The 24,853-nt window shown below is 37.6% G+C and overlaps 1 protein-coding gene across 3 annotated transcripts in view; it reads left to right on the forward strand.

The window, feature by feature from the left end:
• epha10 (EPH receptor A10) overlaps nucleotides 1–24,853 on the forward strand; it is a 197,138-nt gene that overhangs the window by 48,617 nt on the left and 123,668 nt on the right. The window lies entirely within an intron of this gene.

Consider the following 24,853-nt stretch of genomic DNA (forward strand, 5'->3'; position numbering starts at 1 on the left):
GGATATAAAATTCCCCTGCTAGCTAATATGCTACAATAAAGCTGTTTGTCATCAGTATAAGAAAAACGCGTGAACCCGCTTTATATACGTTCATGCATACTATGAAGATATATTTTGGTGCGACAGCTTTTACAGCACACATGCGCACATTAGCTGTGATGATAACACTGATGACACTGAATAACAATGCACTAACAAAGCAATCACATAATTGCGCGTAAACATTAGACGAGACAGCCCCTCCTGGGAAGGAGGGGATAGCACTGATTTACAACCCATTATTTCTACGAGGGTTCGCCCGACTTTACAGAGAAGGACGTACGGCCCAGCGTTGGATGGTTATACTCGATCATAGTTTTTGCCATTCCTATTTGTTGTATTAAATGCTCAAAGGCAAGTTTCAGTGTATTGGAAGTGTATTTGGATACAAACATTGCAAGAAAAAAGGTTATTTTAGTGAACTAAAACTAATGAAATAAAGTAAAATACAAATAAAAACATTTAAGTAGTAAAAAGAGTAATGTAAAAAATTTCAACTGAAACTATATCTTACATTTATGAAAATATATTTTGTTTTTGTCTTTTCAGTTGTTTGAGAATTCATTTACTTAATTACACAGTACGTAGTCACTTTTTTTAAATTTTGACCCGATTTACTCCATATATTAAAAAAAAAATAAAAAAATAAAACTACCACTAAAACTGCTAAAAACTAAAACTAAATGTTCAAGAAAATAAAAACTAACAAGCAAAATGTTCCTCCATTTTCCTCTTTTCAGTCATTTATTAAATTACACAGTACTTAGTTACTTTTTTAAATCTTGCTTCCGACAAATACCCCATATATAAAAAAATAAATAAATAAAACTAGTGCTACAACTAATAAACTAAAACGAAGCATTTTTTTGGGAAAATCAGAACAAATGAATACTAACAAGCGGAAAATGTCCTTCAATTTTAGCTTTTCAGTCATTTACTTAATTACCCAGTACTTAGTTTTTTTCGGGGTGGGGTTTAATCTTGCATCCAACATATACTCCAGATATGTATTTAAAAAAAACAACAAACAAAACTAAAACTAATAAAAACTCAAATGAAGCATTTTCGAGAAAATAAAAACTAACAAGCAAACATTTATTTCATTTCCTTTTTGGAGTACTTAATTATTTTTTAAGGCATTTTTAAGAAAATAAAAACGAATACAACTATATAACCTGCTCTAAAAACTAATTAAAACTAACTAATAACAAAAAGTCAAAACGAAATAGAAAGTATAATGAAGATTATAACTGACAAGAATTGGGGAGAAGGAATTACATTGTAGATATTTTACATTTTACAATTTCTCACAGTACATACACTCGTACAATACGTAAGGTAGAAAAAGAAACATCTAAAAAAATCTTGGTAAAAACTGAATTATTAATCAATGAGGTCAATAAATAGCCACATTTTCTTCAACATTGACATCAGCAACGAGGGCTGCATCATCAAAAATCCGTCATGTCGCCACAATATATGTGTGCATCCAAAAAAGATGCAAAACCCACGACGACATTGTTGCGCATCTCAAGACGTGGTATGTGAAGCGGCAAGGCGTCCCAATCTGAATGTGCTTGTGCCTCTGTGTGTGAACATGGTGACTAATGTACTGTGCCCTCATTCTGTTGAAAACCACAGCTTCACTTCTGGCATTTACATCCAGCCAAAATGAGACCCGTGCGCACACACATTCCCACTCGCGCGTCATGTGTGCCGTGCGTGGGGTGACTGAGATGCTGACGTAAAAACAGTCAGATACTATTCAAATGTTTTGACACAAGACGTTGCTCATAGGCGAGCAAAAATGTAATCTCCAGATCGGAGCGTCAAAACTTTTGCAGCTCATTTTGCTTTGTTTTGGAATGTATCGTGGGTGATAATGTGCAGAAATTCCTTGTATCCCTTTCAATCAAATTAGTGATAGATCGATGTTTTTTTCAAGGCCGATGCCGATACCAATTATTAGTAGTCAAGGAGAACGATAACCGACATTTGCAGTAAAAGAGAAAATATTAGTGTTAGAATAAAAAAATAAAATAAAAAATGAAAAATACTTTTTCTTTTTTTAAACATATTAAGAATTGACAGCTTTGTTTAAAAAATATAGCAAAAATTGCAGGGAGCTTCCATGGTCATCAGCATTTTTAAGTAAATTAAATAAAAACGTTTTTTACTGTAAATAGTTTTCCAAAATTTCAAGATCATTTATTTATATTTTTATTTATTTAAAAAAACTACAAAGTTCAGGGAGATATTTTTTTATATAGTGGAAATGTAAATAAATCCATAAATGAAAAGTTCCCATTATCTCACTGAGCGACAGATGCATGCGAATGTCGCTAATTTGGGGTTTTCGTCAGGGTTCGGAAAAGTTTTCCAAAGATCTTTGCAGACAGTGAAAAATTGTCTGAATATGTTTTAAAAGTCTTTGAGACAAGTAAGAACTCTCACAAATCCTGACAAAAAACCCAAATTTACCAGATTTATCGGATTTCGTAAAAAGGCCGATGCCGATATTTGTCAAAATGCCAAATATCAGCCCGGCCGATCATCGGTTTATCCCTAAATCAAATTAAAATGCAGATGCATACCCGCACCAGGTGGTGCACATTTTTGCAGTTGGGATTTTTGTTTGTACAAGAAATCTAATCTGCTGATGTGCTGAATACATAACTAGAAATGGATACATGATGTGCTACTGCTAATGGAACGGACTGATTGTGTGATGTGGTGCTGGATAGAAAATGTTTGAGTGTATGAATGAGTTGTTTTCACAAGTCAGAACAAAACGGAGAGCTGACAGTTGAGTGGAAGAAGCTTACAAAGAGAAAAGAAGTGCTTACTCTCCTTCTCTTAGCACCAAATTCTATTCATTTTGTTGCCAGAGGAACTTATAGTGCATTTTTATACTCGACAGATACTCCATTAGGTACACCTCCAGGAGCTGTAGCTAAAGCAACAAGCAACATGGTTCGGAATGAATGAATGAATATTTATTGCCATCGCACATGCACAGAAGTACAGAGTGACAAAACTGGCTTCAACAGGCACAGCCTGTCCAAGAAATGTCAAAAATAACCAACAGAGGGAGATAAAATGGGAAAGCCCGTTGATTTGTCACTTCCGAGATGAGAAAGGAAACCACTAGAAGAGAAAAGGCGTTGGAATAGGGTTGCGTGTGCAGTATGTCCCTACGCTAAAGCAGATCGTCTCGTTGCCGTGGAGACAGCCTTCGGCTGTCTGAACAGGACACAGGAAGGAGGGAAAGTTAGTAAAGTGGATAGTAGCTTGGATTCGTTATTTATGAATTTGAGTTTGCGAGTTAGTGTTATTGCTGTATTGGAAGCAATGTAACTCTTTTGTTTAAATGATCCTTAAAGTTTTGGTTTCCCTGCTGGAGCAGGAGCATTATGGAATTGAAAGTGTATATTATTGATGACAATCTATTAGTGTTGCTTTTTAATAGCAATTTTTGTTTGCGAAATGTCCGAAATAGTTTTTGGTTAACACCTGCTTAACAGTTGTTGTTATTAAGTCTAACTAAGATCACAAATTATAATACATTTCTGACGGTAGAAGTAACCTCTATGGGTAAGAATGCTGCCAAAAATGGAATCTCACCTGTTGTTTTCCAAACTTCTAACGATCATCTATATTAATGTAAAAACCTTGTTGATTTTGAGTTATCTGACACAAGATCGTTCGTTTCATTTCTGGTATGAATATGCAGACAGACTCCCATTGCACCGGAGCTATTGATTTTCCCTGATGCACCACTAAAATGAAGAATTGGGCTGGCAATGCTCATGCACATTTATAGTAAGAACAGACAAACTACACTCACACAGAGTTTTGTTGATTGCGTTGTGTGTGGGAAGGGCATTAGGGCTCTGTGCCAATAAATTGGGTGACAACTATGGCGTGTCTCAAAAAAGAAATGTTTGTGGATTACCTGTGGCACGTAATATAAAAAATGCAAATCAGAAAATCACTGATTCTCTTTTTAACATCTGCACAAAACTACTAATGCGTGTCTTATTCATGTGTGTAACGTAGCAAAAGCAAATGCATTAAGTGTCTCAACACAGGTCAATAATATTGAATAGCCTGTGAGTAGCTAATGATAACGGTGTGAGCTGCGTTGTGCAGTAGAGGATTATTAGCACACGCAATGTTATGGTCACGCCAATCTCCAGTAGCACTGGATTACTGCAGAGTTTGCAGCATCAGTAGTTTACCATCTTTTATGCTTTTATTAAATCAGTGGGGTAAATAATACTGAATAATTCTTGATGTAAAATGTTATAAGACATGTATAATTAGTTTCGAGATACGGACAAAAATAGATCGGATGGTTAAATTGTTTTATTGTAAGATTTATATATATATATATATGTGTGTACACACACAGACACACACACCCTCAAAGTCACCATTTTCATTTTCCGGCAGACCAAAACTTAAAATTGCAGTTGAGGTGCATGACGATAAGTAATTAACAAACAAAAATATGTAATTAATAGACACTGTACATCATTAGCTACTCGCAAACTTGGTCTCAAAATAACCCAATGTTTTGAGCTCTAGCCATTGACTACGTAAAAATAAAAAAACAATGTTCAGATTGAAATTAATATTAAGATTATATCTCAATTAAATAATAATAAAGGTGTGAATACAAGTTTGGCTAACATTGACAATAGATTAACACATTTTATTTGATAACCGAAGCGAATGTCGTCTTGGGATTTGGACACGGGTGAATGTTTATAATCCAAATATAGTTCAGCCTCAGTGCCAAGATCTCTCTTTTTTTTTTAATTAATCTATTTCTCCTTTTAATTTAATGTTAATCGCTCCTCAATATTTCATGCGACATTTACTACAGATGACACACCACGAACCTCATGACGCATCACAAATGAAATGTAGCGTTATAACATCACAAATTGTCACTTTATGTTGTTTTAAGTGGGATGAAATTAAAATCTAATATAAACACTGTAAAAGATTATTATGAGTGTAGTTCCAAAGCCCGTCTCCTCCACCCAACAATGTGCATAATGTATATTTGGAGTAGCTTCTACTGTATGTTGCTGAATGCAAAAGAAGAAGAAAAAAGTCTTTACACAATTGGCTGGGAAAAACAAAACTCTAACTAGACAAAGTGCAATTTCTGCAGAAATTGTGTGGGAATGCTGAAAAGCGGAATGCTAAAATTTGAATGCATGTGCTTAAATCATTTCAGTGAAATGATAATCCATTTCCTGATATGATAGTCAGTTGATGTACATGGGATTCGAACCCACGACCTCCTGGTTACTGGACAGCTGGTAATGATGATAAATTGTATGTATGGAAGTGGGCGTGGAAAGTGGGACTTAAAAAAAATTCTATGTCAATCCCATTGAAAATGAATGGGGAAAAGTTGATATTTAATATTAAATTGTGGGAAAACTGTAGGTAGTATTATGTGGGAGTTGTTGCACGGCAAAAAGTGGGCAGAATAAAATGCTATAATAAGTAAGAATAAAGAATCCCAATAACATATGTGGGAATGTTTGTCAGCATTCCCACAATCATAAAAGTTTATCTCCAGGACTCAAGCTGTCAAAACTTTTAGATCAAAGGTTTTTCTGCCAAAACATGTTGAGGAGGCCTCGCACTCCAATCTCTCGAGAAATTCAGCAAATTGCAACCTTCAAGTGCTCGGTTTTGGCTTCCTCCTTCAATGAATGTCTAATTGTAGAGAATGTATGCGGCGTTCAAAAGCTCGGGGTCATTTCCCTATGACACTTGAAATTGAATAACTACAAATTAATGTACAGTATGTAAGGAATGGATAAATGGAGGTTATCTTGCTACTGTTAATGAATAAGGAGCACTTACTCCCCTGGCAGAGAAAAAAAGACGGTGGCGGCGAGCGCGGCACTTGACCAGCCTCCAGTAAAACGTAGAAACAAATGTGCAGCAGGACATTACTGCGAATTAGCATTTCTGCTCACTCAGCTTCTTGGTGTGAAATGAAGATGTAAAAGAGAAAAGAATAGCGAATTAAACAGAGTGTCGGGAGTCGAGCTATTCTTCGCTTTACTGGCTGTCAGCAAGACTCGCGTGTGCGCTCTTTATCATATATCTCCAGCTTTACACTGATGGCTGCACACATGTTCTCCAGTCTCATTATGAAATGATGAAACGCCAGCAGTTGCTGCGGTCTGAGGCGAAATAAATTATGTAATAATTCACCTCGCAAACGCGCTGTTTTCTGTGCATGTGTTTCTGTCACACTCGCAAGTTGCTTCCTTTTCTAATTAAGGCAGCCTGCTCTTTGCTATGTAATTACTGTGAGTGCGGAGCATGCCTTCAGCACATTCTTATTATCTTTCTGTTGTTTGCTGCTCAACAATCCAGCTCCTGGCGCCTTCACCACCCTGCTGTTCCTTCCTGTCGCTCTCCTTGGCTTTTTTCCCCCACTTCACTTCATCACTTCTCTGACCTATTTACCCCCCGTGCACTCCCGACGCCGCAGAAGTGTGCTTAAATTTTGTCTCAACAATCCGAGTTACACGACTTGACTAGGGAGAGAACGATTATCGGCCCGGTCGGTTATCGGCGCCGATATTTGGTATTTAAACAAATATCGGTATCGGCCTTTTTCAAAAATCTGAGGGCTGATCATTTTTTTCTCACTCTTTAAAAAAAGAGCAGTCAAGACGCTTTCAATGTAACAATTGTATAAAATAATTCAACAGCATGTCCTTGTGCTATATATACATTTCCAGTAATTGCGCTTTTATAATTTTTTAAAAAATACAGACTGAGATTATTTTGTTTTACAATCCAGATTGTTCCACAAATTGACACCTTGAGTTGAAATACATCATTGTTTTTGTTTTGTTCTATATTTAGGTTGGGGGGGGGGGGGGGACTGTTTCTTTTAATCTGTACTCACTTTCCCTTTTTTTAAAGTTGATTTGCATGTTAACTGGTAACATTTCATGATGGGCTTTATACATTATTTTGATGCGGTTAAACTCCATCAATTCATTAAATTTGAAAGTTTTTAGTTGTATAAATATTGGATTAGTGTGGTTTCTGTTTCCACATCCGAAAATGACATGAATAGAACGTTTTTGTTGAAGAAAGATGGGTTCGGTGTCGGTTTTGCCAGCACACCCCCACACTTCAATGCAATAGGTCAGGTCAATCAATAAATTATATAACAATAAAAAAACATACCAGATCCAAAGCATAATAGATCCATATAAAACTGTTGATCTCAGGAAACAATTCATTTAGATTTTCAGTTAGTTTTATAAGAGATGCTGCTGACCTTAGAAACTCTCTGCATCTTTTTTTGAAAGTAAAACAATGATACCTGAAAGTTTATTTATTATGGAATTTTTGATGTATTTATTGTAGAAAATTCTATGACATTTACTTGTTTAGGTTTTTACTTAATTTTTAAGACATACTTATGACCCAGGGAGCGCCCTGAAGTTTTTGTTAGAATTTTATAACATATGACAATTTAAAAAAAATAAAAAATTAAAAAAACATTTTGAAAATCTGAAAAGTTGTTCAATAAACATATGCTTTAAAGCATTCCAACAAAGAGTTAAAATTAATATTTTAAAAAACATGTTCAAATTCGGCTCCAAATATTGGTTATCGGTCTCCTTGACTAGCAATAATTGGTATCCGTATCGGCCCCGAAAAAAAAACATATCGGTCTATCTCGAGACTTAACTGCATCCGTGATGTCTGCCTTGCTGTCCTGCATCTTTCCGTTGTTGATTTTCCTACTTATTCAACGCGCCTATCCATCAAGCTGTTATTCCGTCTCCCCGCCTGCCCCCCTATTGGGACCATGTGGCGGGGTGAGGCGGGTGGAGAGGCAGGTTAACTGTCTGAAGTCTGCTCTAGAAGCTGGAGATTGATTTGCTTCTGTTTGTATGTGTGTATGTGTGATTAAGATTTGGCACCAGTGCACAATCATCTTTGTGCTATTTGCACCCTGCGTTCCACTCATCTTCCCCCGTCATGACCTCATCGGCCCTCGCTTACTCATCTTGTTCTAGGTCTTGAACACGAAGCTCCTTATGTGTTCTCAGTCGTTACTTTCAAAGTTCTGTCGAGCTTTTGTAGAACGACTTTACATCTAATAAATTTAATAATTATAACAATTAATTAGGTTTTGTGTTTCCACAATTTAATCTTTAACTCAAGAAGAAATTATGCTGCAACAGACTTTTGAGATTAAAGTTGATATATTTAATTAAACAACTCAAACTAAAATATTGATTGAAATAAATGGGAAAACTAAACAAATGAAAACAAATGAACACATTAGAAAAGGAAGAAGTGTGAACCTAACTGACTGAAAAAAAAAGCACTCTCTGAACCGGCACAGCTCTTCACCAGCCAAACCTCTTCACATTCAAATAAAAACACAAACCAACTGTACAACTCCAGTCAAACTATCTATATATATATATATATATATATATCATTACAGATGAACAAGTGTGTGTGATTTAGGCCATGTACACACGTAGCAGGGTATTTTTAAACGGATATTTCCCTCCTCTGGGTGTAGAAAAAAAAATAGTGTCCACACCACGACGTTTGTAAAAAAGAAAACATCCACAGCTAACCGCATTAATGCGTTTTTAAGTACGTTCATAACAATTCCAGACCTTGAGGTGGCAACAGTTCCCCAAATTCTATCCAATCAGAGTACGCCTCCGTCTGGCCACGCCACTTCCACAAATTGCGCCTACAATGAGATGCATGCCAAGCCTCTAGGCGGCAGTAGTTAGCCAGATACTGCTCGTCTCTTGACGTCACATCACCATACGTCACACAAGCACGGACTGCCAGCCGCTGATCTGTATATATGCGGATCAGTGCTGTCAGCGCACACAAGACTTTTTTTTTATTCATTAAAAAAATACTTGTAAACAGTCAATCAATACATCATAAACGGAGCATAGAGGAAAACAAAGAGGATAAATACAAAATCTTAAAAAGCTTCACTTCTTTTTTTTAACAACTTTTTTTTCCCACTCACACACAAATATACAAACATGGTCTCCCCGATGGGGAAGCAAATTCTTTTTCTTTTTTTTTTAACAACTTGGGGTATGTGATGAAGTGACGTGTGTAGAGGACGACATAAAACTTTGTTTACTGACGCACACACACGACTGCAGAGCCGGAGAAATACGCAAATCTTCACTTTTTAGAAACCTTTGTTTGTAATGAAAAAAATCCTCGCGGACGAGGATCGTCGCGGATGACAGGGCAAAGCCGCAAAAACATATTTTCAGTTTGCAAAAAACCCGGCTACGTGTATACATAGCCTTATATTGATATGCCAACACTGTAGTCTTCTAAAACCTTCATTTTTACCTTATACCGGTACATTTTGTTGAAAGGAGACCTGCAAAATCTGGCAACCAACTTCCCGTCCTCCTGCTGCTTAATTTTATGAAGTTCTTAACAATGATCTCACATCTATCAATAATTCCCTACTTAATTTAAAATGTTCATGACGCTCTCACCACCACATTTTTCACCCCTTCTCTATATACCAGATCGCCTTGGCTCTGTGCCCGCTTTGCCCATCTGGTCCTCCTGCTTCCCTCCATCCTTCCCCATCCATCTCTTCCCGAGCAGCGTCCCCGACTTCTGTTAGTCATCTCTTCCACCTGTCTTCACTTTAAATAATTCACCGTCTCTGGGGGAGAAAAAAAAAATCTAATGTGCTCTTTTGGGAAGGGCATCTGATATATTTGTTTGGCTAGCCTGCCAAGCAACATGTGGCAAGACAGCACACAAATAGACTCACAGCCCAACAAACTTTCACTCACTCTCATGTAAATGTAGAGCCATTGTCACATGAAATATCTTTGTTATTGAATATGCGAGCTGGGTGGAGGCCAAGTAGTCACCGTTCATCCATCTGCCGCCTTTATTTACGCAGAAGCGGTCGAGGAAAGAATGGAAGCAAGAGACAAACAGGTCATTATGAGTGTGGATGAGACGAACGTTGGGGAGACGACAGCGCTGCAGAGCTGAAACGAACTGTCAGGGAATTATTGTGGTTGTGCTGTTTGTTAGTCGATTTGCAAGAGAGCTGAATGCATAAAATATGAGTTGTAAAAGCGGCGGACAAATTCAAATGCATGCACAGCGGTGGTGTGGAGGAGGTGGGGACTCAAAAGTGAAAAGAAGCTGAACAATACACGAGGAAAATAGAATAAAAGTAAAGTGAGTGAGTTATGGTCGAGCGAGAAATTAGAAGCTTCAGGGCTCTTAAAAAAAGAAATTTTAAAGAAAGGTCAATATGAATAAGAGAAGTTCCAAGGCCGTGATGAATTGAAGAACAAAGAGTTGTAGGAAACAAACTCGGAGGAGGCGAGAGATAAGAGAACTTGTCACAACCAGTGAGACGACGAGTTAAACATGCAAATGAGAGCGCATTACCACCACCCGCCTGTCCCACTTTGAATCCTCCATTCCAGACTCATGCATTAAATACGGCCGACATGAATGCATTCAAGAACAGGTCGGCTCTCCAGCTTTAATCACTTTGCGTCCTCACATGATATGACGTCCTCATTTCTTTCAGCCTCCCCTCTTCACATCTGAGCTACATGAAACATTCAAGCACCTAGGAAAATATAGATTTAGAAATGTCTGCTCTCGTGTTAGGACAGCATTAAAGTAATATTATATATATATATATATATATATATATATATATATTAGGGGTGTCCAAATTAGTTCATGTTCAAATTATTTTAAAGTTCCTTTAATGCCACTTTTTTTTTTTTTTTTACGCCCGATCAATGACCGTGCCTTACTTGGATAGCATGTACTGGGGGAATTCCATTCGCAACGCAGCAGACACTTCCACGTCAAAATTTAGCAGTAATAAATGTAATAATAATGGATATATTTTTAAAAAATTTAAATGTGCAAAATTTCACAAGGTACTTCATGTTAAAGATTAGATATCTCCTAATATGAAAAGAAAAAATGCAATTATGCCATCTAATGGCAGAAAAATGACCAACACAAATCAATATCACACTCGTTTTTTACAGTAAATCTTTTTTTATTTTAACTCAATTTTATGAATTATACTGTTCCAATGACTAAAAGATGCAGCCATATTCATTAGTTTAACATTTTGTTCCACTTTTATGCTAACAAGATTATGAAAACGCAGAAAAAAATTGTACAATGTATACAATCATTTTATTTAGAACAGATATAAAATGTTGTGATTAATCGTGAGTTAATTATTGAAGTCATGCAATTAATTACGATTCACATAACATATTAAAATATCCACCCCCTTTTCTCTCAGTGCAGCCAACTGACTCCAGAAGTTCCCTGATCATTTCTGAATGATCCAATTTTGACTTAAATGACCGATGATTATAAATAGAGTTCATCTATGTGTAATCTACTCTCAGTATAAATGCACTGACTCTGACATGGTCTCAGAGAGAGATAGAGTTAAAAAAAATATAGAGGAACACACCAGGCAGGTCTGGGATATTTAAGCTCTTGGAGCGCTTTTTAGCGAGAACCAACTGGCCTTTCCGTCCTGTCTCCCTCTGTTGGCCATTTTGTTCATGTTTCTTGGAGGGGTTGAGTCTGTTCAGTGAAATGTCATTGCGCTGCATTTGTGCATGTGCAAAGACAATAAAAATATTACAAAGATATTCCATTCCAAAATGGTAAATAGCACATATAAGGTTTGCATGGTGAACTACGTTGGAGTGATCCTGATGCCCAAAGTCCTGCAAGTATTTCTAGGTTTATGCATAGGCAATTATTTGAGTTAAGAATTACTAATACACCCACAAGAGTTGCTTCCTGACTGCCCTCCGTCTGCAACCCCTGGATCGGTTAAAAAATTATCCATTTTAGGTGAGAGGCCAGTGTAGCAATTGCCCTGCTGTCCCACAATCACTTCTTTCCACCCCCCATTCAACCTCCACTAATAACTTTCCATCTGTTCAAAATTGATGTGGGATCTGTGTATAGAGCTATCTGCCCCCACTTAACCTTGGAGAAATGTACTTCTTCTGGTAGAACAGTAGAGAAAATGAAAAGATGGTGACCAGCCGTCGATGAACAAACACACTTATTAGAAAAAAAGGCCTTGACAGGAAAAATGGCACAATTATTTTTCCCAATGTCATGCCTGGGTGTTAAAAGTAAATGTATCTGAATATGCCATGTGAATTTATTTTTAGTTTTAAAAGCATCAAAATGATAGTAAAAGTATTGTAATGGAACCGACACAGGTCCACATTGGTTTGGCTCCATTTTATTTCATACCAATTTTACTGCATTATAAACCTGCAGATGTCACATACAACATAATCCTTTCTGAACATAACTATAATTTGCACTGTGGCTTTAAATCATGTGTGTGCTAAACATCATTGTTTATCCAAACCAGGGGTACTCGCAGGGTAATTGCCTCCAATTAACTTTATTTCATCCTTCTCATAACAGAAAAGGAGGGGGGTGAGTTACGCATGGAAAAGGAACCTCCTCCTCTAAAAAGGGAAAAAGGGCTTTTTCCTCTGTTAATGTGCATCGTCAAAAAATAAATAAACTATTGTTGGGACACTGTGAAGAGAAAAGTTAGAACGGAAGACTAATTTAAAAAATGTTTTATTTAAACTTAACATGGTAAGCATTTTCTCATGTACCAAATATTCTATATTTTGTTTACAAAAGTGGAAATTAATTCATTCATTCATTACAGTACGTCTCTGGTCATTCTAAACCAGTGTTTCTTCACTTTCCTATGTGCATTAACTGAACCCTTCTTTTTGGGGAAAAATAATATTATATATTTTTTTTAATATATATATATTAGGGGTGTTAGAAAAAATCAATTGGCAATATATCGCGATATTACAGCGCGCAATTCTCGAATCGATTCGATATGCGGCCAAATCAATTTTTAAACATACATTTTTTATGGGAATATTCAACAAAACGTCTTACTTAGGGTTAGGATTCACACATGAAGCATGGAAGAATTTTATATTAATGGAAAATTGAGCCTTAATATTTTATTTCAGTGATGTTCAAACATGAAGCAGACTGCAACCTGTTTGTTAAATGCAGTGGCTCAGTTATAAGCCAGAATTTTCAGATAAATAAATACATTTTCATACAAATCTTACAGTGTACATGTACACGTTTACTGATTAGTATTTTCTAAATTTGAGTTTAAAAAAAATTGCAATCATCAATTTATAGATTTGTATCGGGATTAATCGGTATCGAATCGAATCGTGACCTATGAATCGTAATACGAATTGAATCGCCAGGTACTAGGCAATTCACACCCCTAATAAATATATATATATATATATATAGCACGTTTAAGACAGATATAGGCTTTACTACAATGATCAAAATGAACACCTTGAATTTAGAAAACTTTGTGTTCTTGTATTCCTCATCTCCATGCATCTTAAGGAAGTGTTCCTTTAGTTTTGTGCTGGACTCGAATTGCTTAACTTGGCATTGCAAATTAATATTGCACATATTTGTCGGACCACTTTCCTTTTTTGCTCAACATCGTTAGTAGGAAGGGTTTGCAATAATAAAGAAATCACACGACGCACCATCACTACAGCCACAACTCGATGAGCGCACTAAATTCCCTGCAGCACAGATAGGCCAAGCAATATAGCGTGAGCACCTGCAGCATGATGGCCAAATGGAGCATAACGTCACAAATCATTTGAGTTGAGACCCCTGAGACAAACTTAACAAACCCCTGGGTTTCAATCGAACCCAGGTTAAGAACACTGTTCTAAACTCATGAGAGAACACAAACTCCGCTTTAATGCCTGTATTTACCGTTGTGATTTGGCGTGTATGTCTGATGTCGCGTGAGTGCTTTGGTGTGTGCCGGCTGTTGTCTCTGTACTCACAGCTTGGCTGAGGGTGCCTGTCGTGAGGACAGCGTGCTTGTCCCCCTGGCTGCAGCATGCAAGCCTTTGCCAGCTTGGCTCTCTCCAAGCCTGCCTCCCTCATTTTGTTATCATTTGTTGCACCCTCCCTCCACGCCACATCCCAACGCGACTGGATGACATTTCCAGGGACACCTGCATCCCTCCCTTTATCGCACAAATAATTCTACTCGTATAGATAAATGTAATTTCTGTTTTGGTACATTTGCAGTTATGTGTTCCACACGTGCGTGTTCATATTCATCCAAATCAAACCACACATCGTACAGAATGTGTGGGGAAAAAAACAGGGCTCATGTGCATTACTTAGCCATTACCCATCCATCTGTTTCTTCCGCCTCAGCTCAGACATACACATGCTTTGTTGTGATGTACAATCATGCAGCGTCCCGCAAACACCCCACACTGATGAAATGACCCATAATCCCTTTGGATGGACAGATTTATTAGCACCTTAAGCACTCACACATCATTGAGTAAAACACATTAAAACCAGACACGCATTCTGGATTAGACATTTTATGTACACATTATTATTATTATTTTTCATCCTTTCCTGTGACACTTTCTCTGTCCTTTTTTTTTTTTTTACATCATTTCACTTTTGCTGTTTCTCACACGCACATTCATAAAGTAGGCACAGTGGGAAGTGATTGGCATCCTGAAGCATGTGTTATGGGTGACATTTCCACTGTGCTGCAGAGAGAGAGGGAGAGAAAGAAAGATGTGAATGATACACCATACCAGTAATAGTAGCCTATAGCTCAGAAATGCAACAGTTGAATTTAACGAATGAGTTAAAATTTGACGTAAAATCCAGTGAATAACACCGTGTATCATACGTGCCCCTTTAATCACCAAAAAACAGGTTTTCTCTTTACTCGATGCAATAATGACTCAAGACGGACATTTGGCTAAATTTCATTGATGAACTATGGGAACCAATGCAACCAATCATTCCCAATGAGGCCCAACTTCCCCCATATATAGTTAATCATTCATCGTCAATGAGACATTCAACAAAACAGATTCACATCATTCTCATTTGACAATTAATTTCAGCTCATTCAATTCACCTTCCAAACAATTTTGAACATACCAACATTTTCCACACGCTAAAAATGGTTAGTATTTTTTTATTTCTTTACCTTGTGTTTAGATTTTTTCAACTCTGATTTTCCATGTACTTTTATTACAGTAATCGAAGCATATTAAGTTCCATTGTGTATGAAATGCACTATAAACAAACAAAACCCTTTAGCGAAAGTAGCACTAAAGAACTTTTCAACCTTAATAAAATATTTTCATAACATAACATTGACATAAAACTAGTTGAATCGTACATTAGCCATGGCCTGAAGGGATCTGTATCATTTTTAAGTAACTTTGAGGTGGATGGTAGAAACACTGCCACACAAAAAACTACAAATGTGCTGACTACTTCATGGCATACGTCACTTTCCCTTTTCCCCATTTGTTGCAAAGACAGAAGTTAATTTGAATATTGACGCACGATTACTGCTTTCCTGGCAGAAGCTTCAAAACAACTGAAAAGTTGTGTCTGAGGAGACAGAAAAGAAAAAGGGGGAAGCTACCCGGATAAAAGAACAGTCAAGGATCAACATTGGCCTGGCTTTCGCTCGCTGGCGTGTGCTAAAAAAGACGCATTGCGCTTGTCCTTATGGGAAATGTGGTCTTCCTTCAGGCATCGCATTACCGCTTTTGTCCATAAGATGTCGCCATAATCAACGTAAACTGAAAGTTCCTTAGTGTTGCTTTAGCAAAGCCTAAAAAAAACACCATTATATACTTAACCTAACTAAACTGAGACAAGAACAAATAAAATAAAAATTAAAAAATTAAAAATACTGAAAAGACTAAACCTACTGTTGAATTTGTCCTTTTACCTCCCTATCATTCTATTGCTACATGGACACACCATAAGTGAGCCTTTGCAATGCTTGTGTGTATTTGCACAGTTTGAACAATCAAACTTGAGGGTGTAAAGCAGAGGATAAAGCAAGCATACGCTAGTTTGTGTGTATTTTTGCTTGGCAAAAAGCTTGAGCAAATGTACACCTCATCATGTGAAGAAATTACTGATGTCTTGCTTAGGCCTGACATGAATTTGCAAACATAATATGAAAAAACATGACCTAACTCATGCTCTTATTTATGCTGACTGTTGGCTCATATCAATTTGCTACTTTGTCCCAAATGTTTAATATGTAACATTTATGATGATGGAACTCGTACAAGTGATGCTTATTTAATTGCTAATACAATAGATTTTGTTTGTTGTGCGTTTTATTGCAGTGGGTAGCCACATGCCATCCACACCCAATCAATTGTGTTTGTTTGGTGTTAGCGGGCCCCGCCGAAAGTGATGGATGACGTATTTATGAAGCCCCTGTCCATGGTTAAAGAGTGCAAGTATTATCCAGTTAGACATAGACAAGGACCGGTGGATTAAATCGAGGACAGGCAAAAGAACGGAGATGGAGGGAATGATCGATGACTCTGGGGAAGGATGACATGCAGGGATTTAGGGAAGGAAGTCAAAGGTTGGGATGAGGAAAACCAGGGCTGCCTGCTTGGAGCGGAAGGTCAGAGTCAGCGGGAAGCATTGGACCCCAGCAAGCCACATAAACACACGCTCATTCTGTTTCAGTAATTGACAAACATTGGGAAAAAAAAGACACGATGAGTAAGGTACTGGTTTGTTAATGACCAGTGAATTCACACTTAGTCTTTCCCATCCAAACGCTTGCACATTCACATGCAAGCAGAGTTTTTATTGGTCTCCCCCTATGCTGTCATTATTCACATTTAGCACGCGCATAAATCTTACACACATTTATGTGGCAGCAATAGTAAACCAGCGGTAGATCGGCAGGGAACTATTGGACGGAAAGATGGATGGACAACAGGACGGCAGAATACTGCAAGTACTGCAAGATAGAAAGGGACATGTTTAATAGTCTGTAGATAAGAGGGGAAGCCTTTTGCATGACAATACAGAATGGAAGCAGACTGATGCTGCGGATAAGCTACTGGTCATTGGGTAATTTTGCAGTGCCAAATATCTGTCTTGCTTTGTGGTCATAGTAAGATCCCAAAACATTTTATAGGACTGTATTCATCATTCACCGCAAATAAAGGGAACACTAAAATAATACATCAGTAGATTAGATCCATTCGTGAAATGTTCCAGTTGAAAATCTTTATTAATCTCACAGTGTAATATATTGAGAACACAATAACATAAAATGATCAATGTTTAATTAAACTAGAAAAAGTGCAATTTCTGCAGAAATTGCACGGGAATACTGAAAAGCTGAATGCTATTAGCGGAATGATAAGATTTAAATGCATGTGCTTATGAAGTAAATTTAAAGATAAATTACTTAAGTACTAAAATGTGGTCCAAGCGGGGTTTGAACCCAGGTTCTCTGTGGTGGAAGGTAATTGCCCTAACCACTAAGCTATATATTTGGAAAGTGTCATCTGATGCTAAAAGCTAGCATTTAATCATTTCAGTGAAAATATAATGCTGGTAGTCAGTTGGTATAAATGTATATCACTTAGCATAATGGCCATGGATATATTTGCAATGTACAGTCGAAGGTGGGATTTGAGCCCACGACCTCCTGGTTACTGGGCAATGCACCAACTGCGCCACTGAGCAATATCAGACAGATGATAATGATGCTAAGTTGTATGTATGGAGGTAGGCGTGGCAAGTGGGACTTAAAAAAAGTTCAATGTCAGTCCCATTAAAAATGAATGAGGAAAAGTTGATATTTAATATTAAATTGTGCGAAAACTTTAAGTAATGTGGAATCAGACGATAATTCCCCAGTCGGCGTGAATTTATGAAGCAAGTTGAATTTTGAACGGTGTAAATCGGAAGTATTATGTGGGAGTTGTTACACGGCAAAATAGTGTGGAGAATAAAAATCACAACATATGTGGGAATGCTTTAGCAAAATTAAAGTAGCACCTTAGAATACAGGTTTGTTTCAGTGGAACACATAAGTAAACTTCTGCACAGTCTGTGGTTCAAGGTTCTGTTGGTGTATGTAACGAGACATGATATTCCAGATGTGCTCAATTGGATTCAGGTCTGAGGAACGGGCAGGCCAGTCCATTGCATCAATATAGGAACTGCTGACACACTTCAACCACATGAGTCTTGGCATTGTCATTCATCAGAAGGAACCCAGGGCCCAATGGGCCAGCATATGGTCACACAGTTGGTCTGAGGATTTCATCCTAACGGCAGTCGAGATACCTCTGGCTTGCACAAGGAGAGCTGCACAGCCTTCCAAAGAAATGAAGCGTTACTAACCCGCCGCCAAACCGGTCTGGATGCAGCGTAACGTTCTCCCTGGCGGTCGCATGCTCAGTGCGAACCTACTCTCATCTGTCAAGAGCACAGATCGCAAAGATGGAGTTTGTTCTTGATCGTTTGAGCAGAAACATGCGCATTAGTGGCCTGCCGAAGCTCATTTTGCAGAGTTCTGGCAGTTCTCCTCCTGCACTTCCTTTCACAAAGGAGGAGGTAGTGGTCCTATTCGCGGACTGGCCGAGTACCCCCGCAAATAGTGGGTGTCCACTGTGATGGCGCATGGAAGATCTGTATTCCTTTTTATGCCGGAACCGTTTTTTTGCTGCAATACAGGGGAGTTTTATATACTCCCTATGTGGTTACTTATATAGTGATGGATATTTATTGGCGAATGCAGTCGGACAGAACGAGGTTTTAGAGGGGAGAGACGGAGAGAAAAGGGATAACAGAGACAGGACACCTGAATAAAAAAGTGTACTGTATGACTACAACAATGTTACATGGGAGTAGAATTCTACCTGGCACAGTATTGCTCCACACAGAAAATAGGACAGGACAGGACAAAACCGGTCAGGGTTAGTTAGCCCAAGAGTGCAACTGGAGTGCGGTGGTAGTGGATAATCAATACCCAAATACCTGCCCCACACCTAGTAACCCAGTTTTGTGATATTTTAACGCTACTGTAGACAAAGTCTGATTGTACGAAAACAAACGTTTTTGAGTTCAGCTAACATGAGAATTCCAGCAAATTGTTTCCGTATGGATAATTAAGAATGAGGACTCATAACTGATGTATTGGTTAAATGTAAAAACAAATCAAATGATTGCGTGGAACAGATTTCTGATTGAGCATGTCTCGAAGCAACCGAGACAAAATGTTGTGGTCATAACCAGCAGATGTGCGGTTCATTCAGTCTCAAGTGATCTAAAGAAGAATAAGAAAATAGACATTTGACATTGAAAATTGGGAATTCCGTTACCAAATTGAATGAGCTGAATAATGTGAATCTGTTTGGCCCTGATAAATGGTAAAAACCTTTTGGGGGTGAAATGGGTCTCACTGGGAATGACGAGTTGCTGATTGTTCCCATAGTCCATCGAAGAAATTCAGTCAAATTCCATTTGCCTAGTATTTTTAGTCATATATTTTGAAAGTTTTCCAGATTGTAAACATAGTTTGCTGTTGCTGGCTTAGACTGAAGTCAACCCTTTTTATGAGATCTCCATGCACTGAATGAATGGCAGAGGTGAGTGTAACTGGAGGCTTATTTTCCTTGTTCTGTCCCAATGGGATGCGTGTATATCATGGCTGTTGCTGTGAATAAGGGCAGTGTCAGTAGTAGCTCTGTTGGCAATATAGATTTTATTATGTTTCCATTTGTTTGTCAGACCCGGACAGTCCAACTTTGCTTAGGTTGCTCTACGTAAATTATTGATTCAAAGAAAGTGGCTGCCTCCTAGGGTATCGTTCCAAACAGATATTATGGATGTCTTTCAGTCTGCCAACCTGCCTGGCTGTCTCGCCAGTGATGTCCTCTATCCGAATAGGACAAATTGACTCGGCCCCTGGGGCTGCCTGAGGGGACACTGCTGACTCTTCCCTATACCGTCTTCACTGGTGGTCTTGTGCAGAGACAACTCTGCTGGCACATGTTACTTAAACCAATGTGGGTCATGGCACAAACTGATTTTCCAGCATGAAATGATTTCTTTAATCCTTGGCGATTGCTGCTTTCGAGCTATTGATTGGTGTTTACATCAAAGCATTTTGACGCTCATATTTGCGTCTTGATAGAGTCATGTTCGTGACAGAAGCACTCTAGCGATGCGTCCATCTGTGTGGTTTGCGCAACGGTTCCCTTGAGGGCCTCACTGATGGCACATGAGAAACCTTCACCTATAAACACTGGCATCAATAACTACTCTCTCTCTCTAGGTCTCTTTCTCTCTCGCTCTCCGCTGACTGACCGTTGTTTATATGGCTGTAAAATTCAATTAGGCTGCAGGCGAGCAGGCCGGCCTGCATTACTGCCTGCCAGGGTGACATTTCATTTGCAATGAATCATGGGCCAGAGGAGGGCTGGGCAGGCGAGCAAAACAACACTTCTCCTGCGATCTGTCCACTTTTTCTCATTTTTTTTCATTCTTCCTGCACTTTACACCCACTTCTTGTTACTGAGGTTCATTTCCCCTGCTGAGTTGTGACGAAAACACTCATTGCTTCCGCCTCTTATACGGTGGTTATATCCAAAGCCAAGCACCTCTGCTCAAATGCTACACATCAATCAATCAATCATTTTGAGTGGGGGAGCAAATAAACACTGAGATAATGTGGGTGCATAAGTGTGCACACCCTCTCATAACTGAGGATGTGGCTGTGTTCGTAATAATCAGTCACATTCAAACTCATGATAAATGGGAGTCAGCACACGGCAGTCACCTTTTGATTAACTCCAAATGAAGCTCAGATGTTCTGGTTGGCTTTTCCTGGCATGTGTTTGCTTTCAAGCAGAAGCCTCAATGCTTTGTGACACTTTGACTGGTATTTGGAATTCCACCTTGACTGAGGCCCCAGTTCTGTATGTTTGGTGTTCTTAAAGTGTGTTTTTTGGAAACATGACCAACAAGTTCAACCTTGACTTCATCAGACTATCACGTTTTGGGAATGTCATTAGTTTTAAATAAATTATCTTTAAGATAATTCTTTGGTATTGCCAGTCTACTTTGTTGCCCACACATACAGTATGTACTAAACAGCCAGTACTTGCTAGAAATGTCTGCAGCTCTTTCAATGTTGCTGTCGGGCTCTTGGCAAGCCACCCTGACCAGTTTTCTTCTCGTCTCCATCATTTTTTGAGGGACGTCCAGTTCTCGTCCAGTTCTTAGTAATGTCACATCTTTTCTCCACTTGATGATGACTCTCCTCACAGTTTCCCATGGTATATTTAATGCCTTGGAAATTCTTTTGTAGTCTTCTGCTGACTGATGCCTTTGAACAATCAAATCCCTCTGAGGCTGTGGAATCTCCCTGTGGACCATGGCTTGTGCTGTAAGATGTGACTACAAAACTGCCGGAAAATTCCTACTAGAACAGCTTTATTTGGAGTTAATCAGAGGCGTTTTAAATGGTGGCAGGTGTGCGCTAACTGCCATTTGACATGAGTTTGAATGTGACTGATTGATTTTGCACGCAGTCATATCCCCATTTGGGAGAGAGTTTGCACACTTGCCATGCTATCTTGCTGTTTCTTTTTAAATCCCCTCTTAAAAATATTTGATGGTTTTTCAATCGTGTTGTACAGGTGAACGGTTATGTTGCAGTCTCCTTTCTGAAAAGCCTCGAGTGTGGTAGCGGCTCAGTTTGTAAGGACTTCACTCGAGGGACAGAAAGGTCTATGATTTGAATCTTGCGGTTGTGTACAAATAAAGAAAGGAGAACTGCTTGTGGGTTTTTTGAGCAATGTCGAGAAGCTCTTCAGGAAAGGACCAAAACTTCAAAATCTCTTGCATGTGTGTGAGGATTTTTATTTTGTAGTGTAATGCATGCAACAAAAATACAGTAGCTATACCTCATATACATCATGAACACTATTTAGCACGCTTTTTCTCATTTCCAGAAATGCTACATTTCAGGTCCACCATATTAGTATAATCCCATGTTTATTGTATGCGTTATTACTTTTCGCCGAACATTTTGAAACTGAGAGCTACTTTTTAGGGACCGATTAACTAATTTGCTCCCCAAAACGTATAAAAAACTTTCTATTTTAAATATTGTCATGGTCCCCAAAACGTATATATATTTTTTTTAATGTTTTTTTTTTTTTTTTATCCTAGTGCATACAGAAGGCTTTGATGTAGCTTCTGACCTGAAGAGGTCGCTTAAAGCAATGGTGGTTCTTACAAAAAACGGCCAGCAGGTGAGAGCAGAGTATAAGCGATCAACCAGGGCCATGTTGCAAAAAGCTGTTTTCCCTAGTGTTTTCAACAGGTTTGTGAATAATGATGAAACCTTGCTATATTCTAATGCTAATTGCTGCAAAACGGAAACAGATACAATTACAAATACTTTTTTTTTTCCTGATGAAAGAAGAGACTCTAATCCTTCTTTTGGCAGGTTCCATGTTTTTATAGCAATAGAACACAATATTCTGTGGGCCTTGCGAAAACAGTCAAAATCCAGTAACAACAGCCGAGAGCGAAGGGGCCTGCTTTAGTGAAAATGGCTGGGAATGAATAAGTTAATGTAAATGGTATCATTTTGATACACATCAGAAAGAATAAAAAACGAACACATTTGCTTAAATTATATGTTGTTATGATATTCAGCTATGTGAGGACACTGATCATGGTAATGATTTATTGCCAGAAACTATGGAGACAGGCCGGATGAGGCATACTGTAGATGAACCTCCAATAGCGCCAATTCTTTTGAAGGGGATTGTATGTTTGTGCTCACGGGGAGTACACAATTTTCCTTTGAAGAAATATTTTTTTTAGGAGAGCATCTGTAGTTTGAAACATAAAAGCCCAGAGTGTCGCTCCGAGTGCCCCAGTTGCATAAACTCAAAAATTCAAAATAGTTGGAATTCAGAGAGGGTCCCCATTTTACCAAATTAAAATATATTAGACCACAGACAGTAGAAAAGAGTGATATTTATTCCTCTTTTCGTAGATATCAGATGTGTTCCCTCCTGTGTACTGCATCATAAGACCACGGCCAGCACTTGTAGCTGACAAATTGCCTCTTAATGTGACACAAACAAATTAGAACAAATGGAACATCTTTGAACAATTGTATAAAAAAAAAGTGCATTCAACTGTGAATCATTTAAGGCAAAAGTGTCTACTGTAAGGGATTAACAACGTTGCTTTTGGAATTTTTTAATTCAGTTCACTACTCAATGTACACTATTAATCAAAGAAACCTAAACTATATCTATCAATAATGCAACATAATGCAAGTGTGCAATATTTTTCTATTAGCCCTCAGCTCCTTCCTTGAGTCTTTATATGAATTGGTTTGCTTGGAAAAAGAATAAAATACTGACTTGAGTATTCATTTTTAGTTTGCAAATTTGCATCTGCATGTTTTTTTTGGTAATTTTGTCTGCATATGATTAGAATGTTTCTGATATATGGCAAGATAATGGAATGTCCTTAGCTATCCTTTCATCTAACATACAAAGCATCGTGATAATTATGGAGTTGTGTGCAAAACAATTGGGCCTTAATCACCATGTTTTATGGGAAATTGTACTGAACACAACGAACATCGACATTTATTCAGATGAAGTACATTCATCGTGTAGTGTTTTATAGATAAATGACTTTTACAAGGTTGTGCTTAAGTTTGTGAAATGCACTTTAGACTGCGGATCTACTTCCAAGGTCACTGGTTCGAGTTTATAAGTGTCATTTAGTGTTTGACGAGTTTGGGATTAAAACAATATACTGTATGGTGCTAGGTACTGTGCAGACAGAACCCTGAGCTTATTTAGAACAATGGGAGACAAAAGTCACACCCAAACCCAGGCACTTCATATTAAACAGAGCAGACTGAACCACTATTTTTCTTGTTTTTTTTAAATTAAATTAAAAAAAATTCCTGCCGATTATGGTAAATAAAAGAATGTTTGGACTTGTTTTTCATTCTTAATGGTACAAAATTGTCCACAACCTTTGTGGGCCTGAATTTTGGCAAACTCGGTTTGGATTAATTCAAGTAAATGGTTTTGTAAATACTCATTAATAACCTTGTTCTTATGGTCTCACCCAATGATGATTGTAATCAGTGTTGCCACTGTTAAAAAAGTTACTAAGTTACTTTACTAAATACTTGCTTGAAAAAGTAACTAAGTTACTTCAATTGTTGCATTCAGCAGATACCGACATCCCTGCTTATAATAAAAAAGGCACCTGGTTTAACCAATTACCATAATTGAAGTGTGTTTTATCAGTGACATTTAAGAACAGTTTGTTTTTAATTAAAAATAAAATAAACACATCATTTAGACTTATCATAATTATTTTCAATTTAAAAAATGAGTATTTTCAGAACTTAAAAAATATATATTTTTTAAATAATTTGTCAAATAAAGGTACAAGATACTAGACATATTTAACAATGAACATTGCTGCTTATAAAGTACATTGTTTATACATATAACAGTTAAATTTGGGAACCACCTGCAGTCACATAATCTAGTGTGACTGAATACATAAAGCCTTGCGTTATTTATTTATTTTTGTATTATTATTATTAATTAATTTATATATATATATATATATATATATATATATATATATATATATATATATATAATTATTTATTTTTATTATTATTTAGATGTAGTGAAAAGACATCACAGTGTGACACTAACTAGGGCTGGGGGATACAAACAGTATATTTAATAAAAGGTATAAAAGGTATACA

Source organism: Leptonotus elevatus, chromosome 19, assembly GCF_054856555.1.
Source record: "Leptonotus elevatus isolate MCC_2025b chromosome 19, RoL_Lele_1.0, whole genome shotgun sequence".
Taxonomy (NCBI): Eukaryota; Metazoa; Chordata; class Actinopteri; order Syngnathiformes; family Syngnathidae; genus Leptonotus; species Leptonotus elevatus.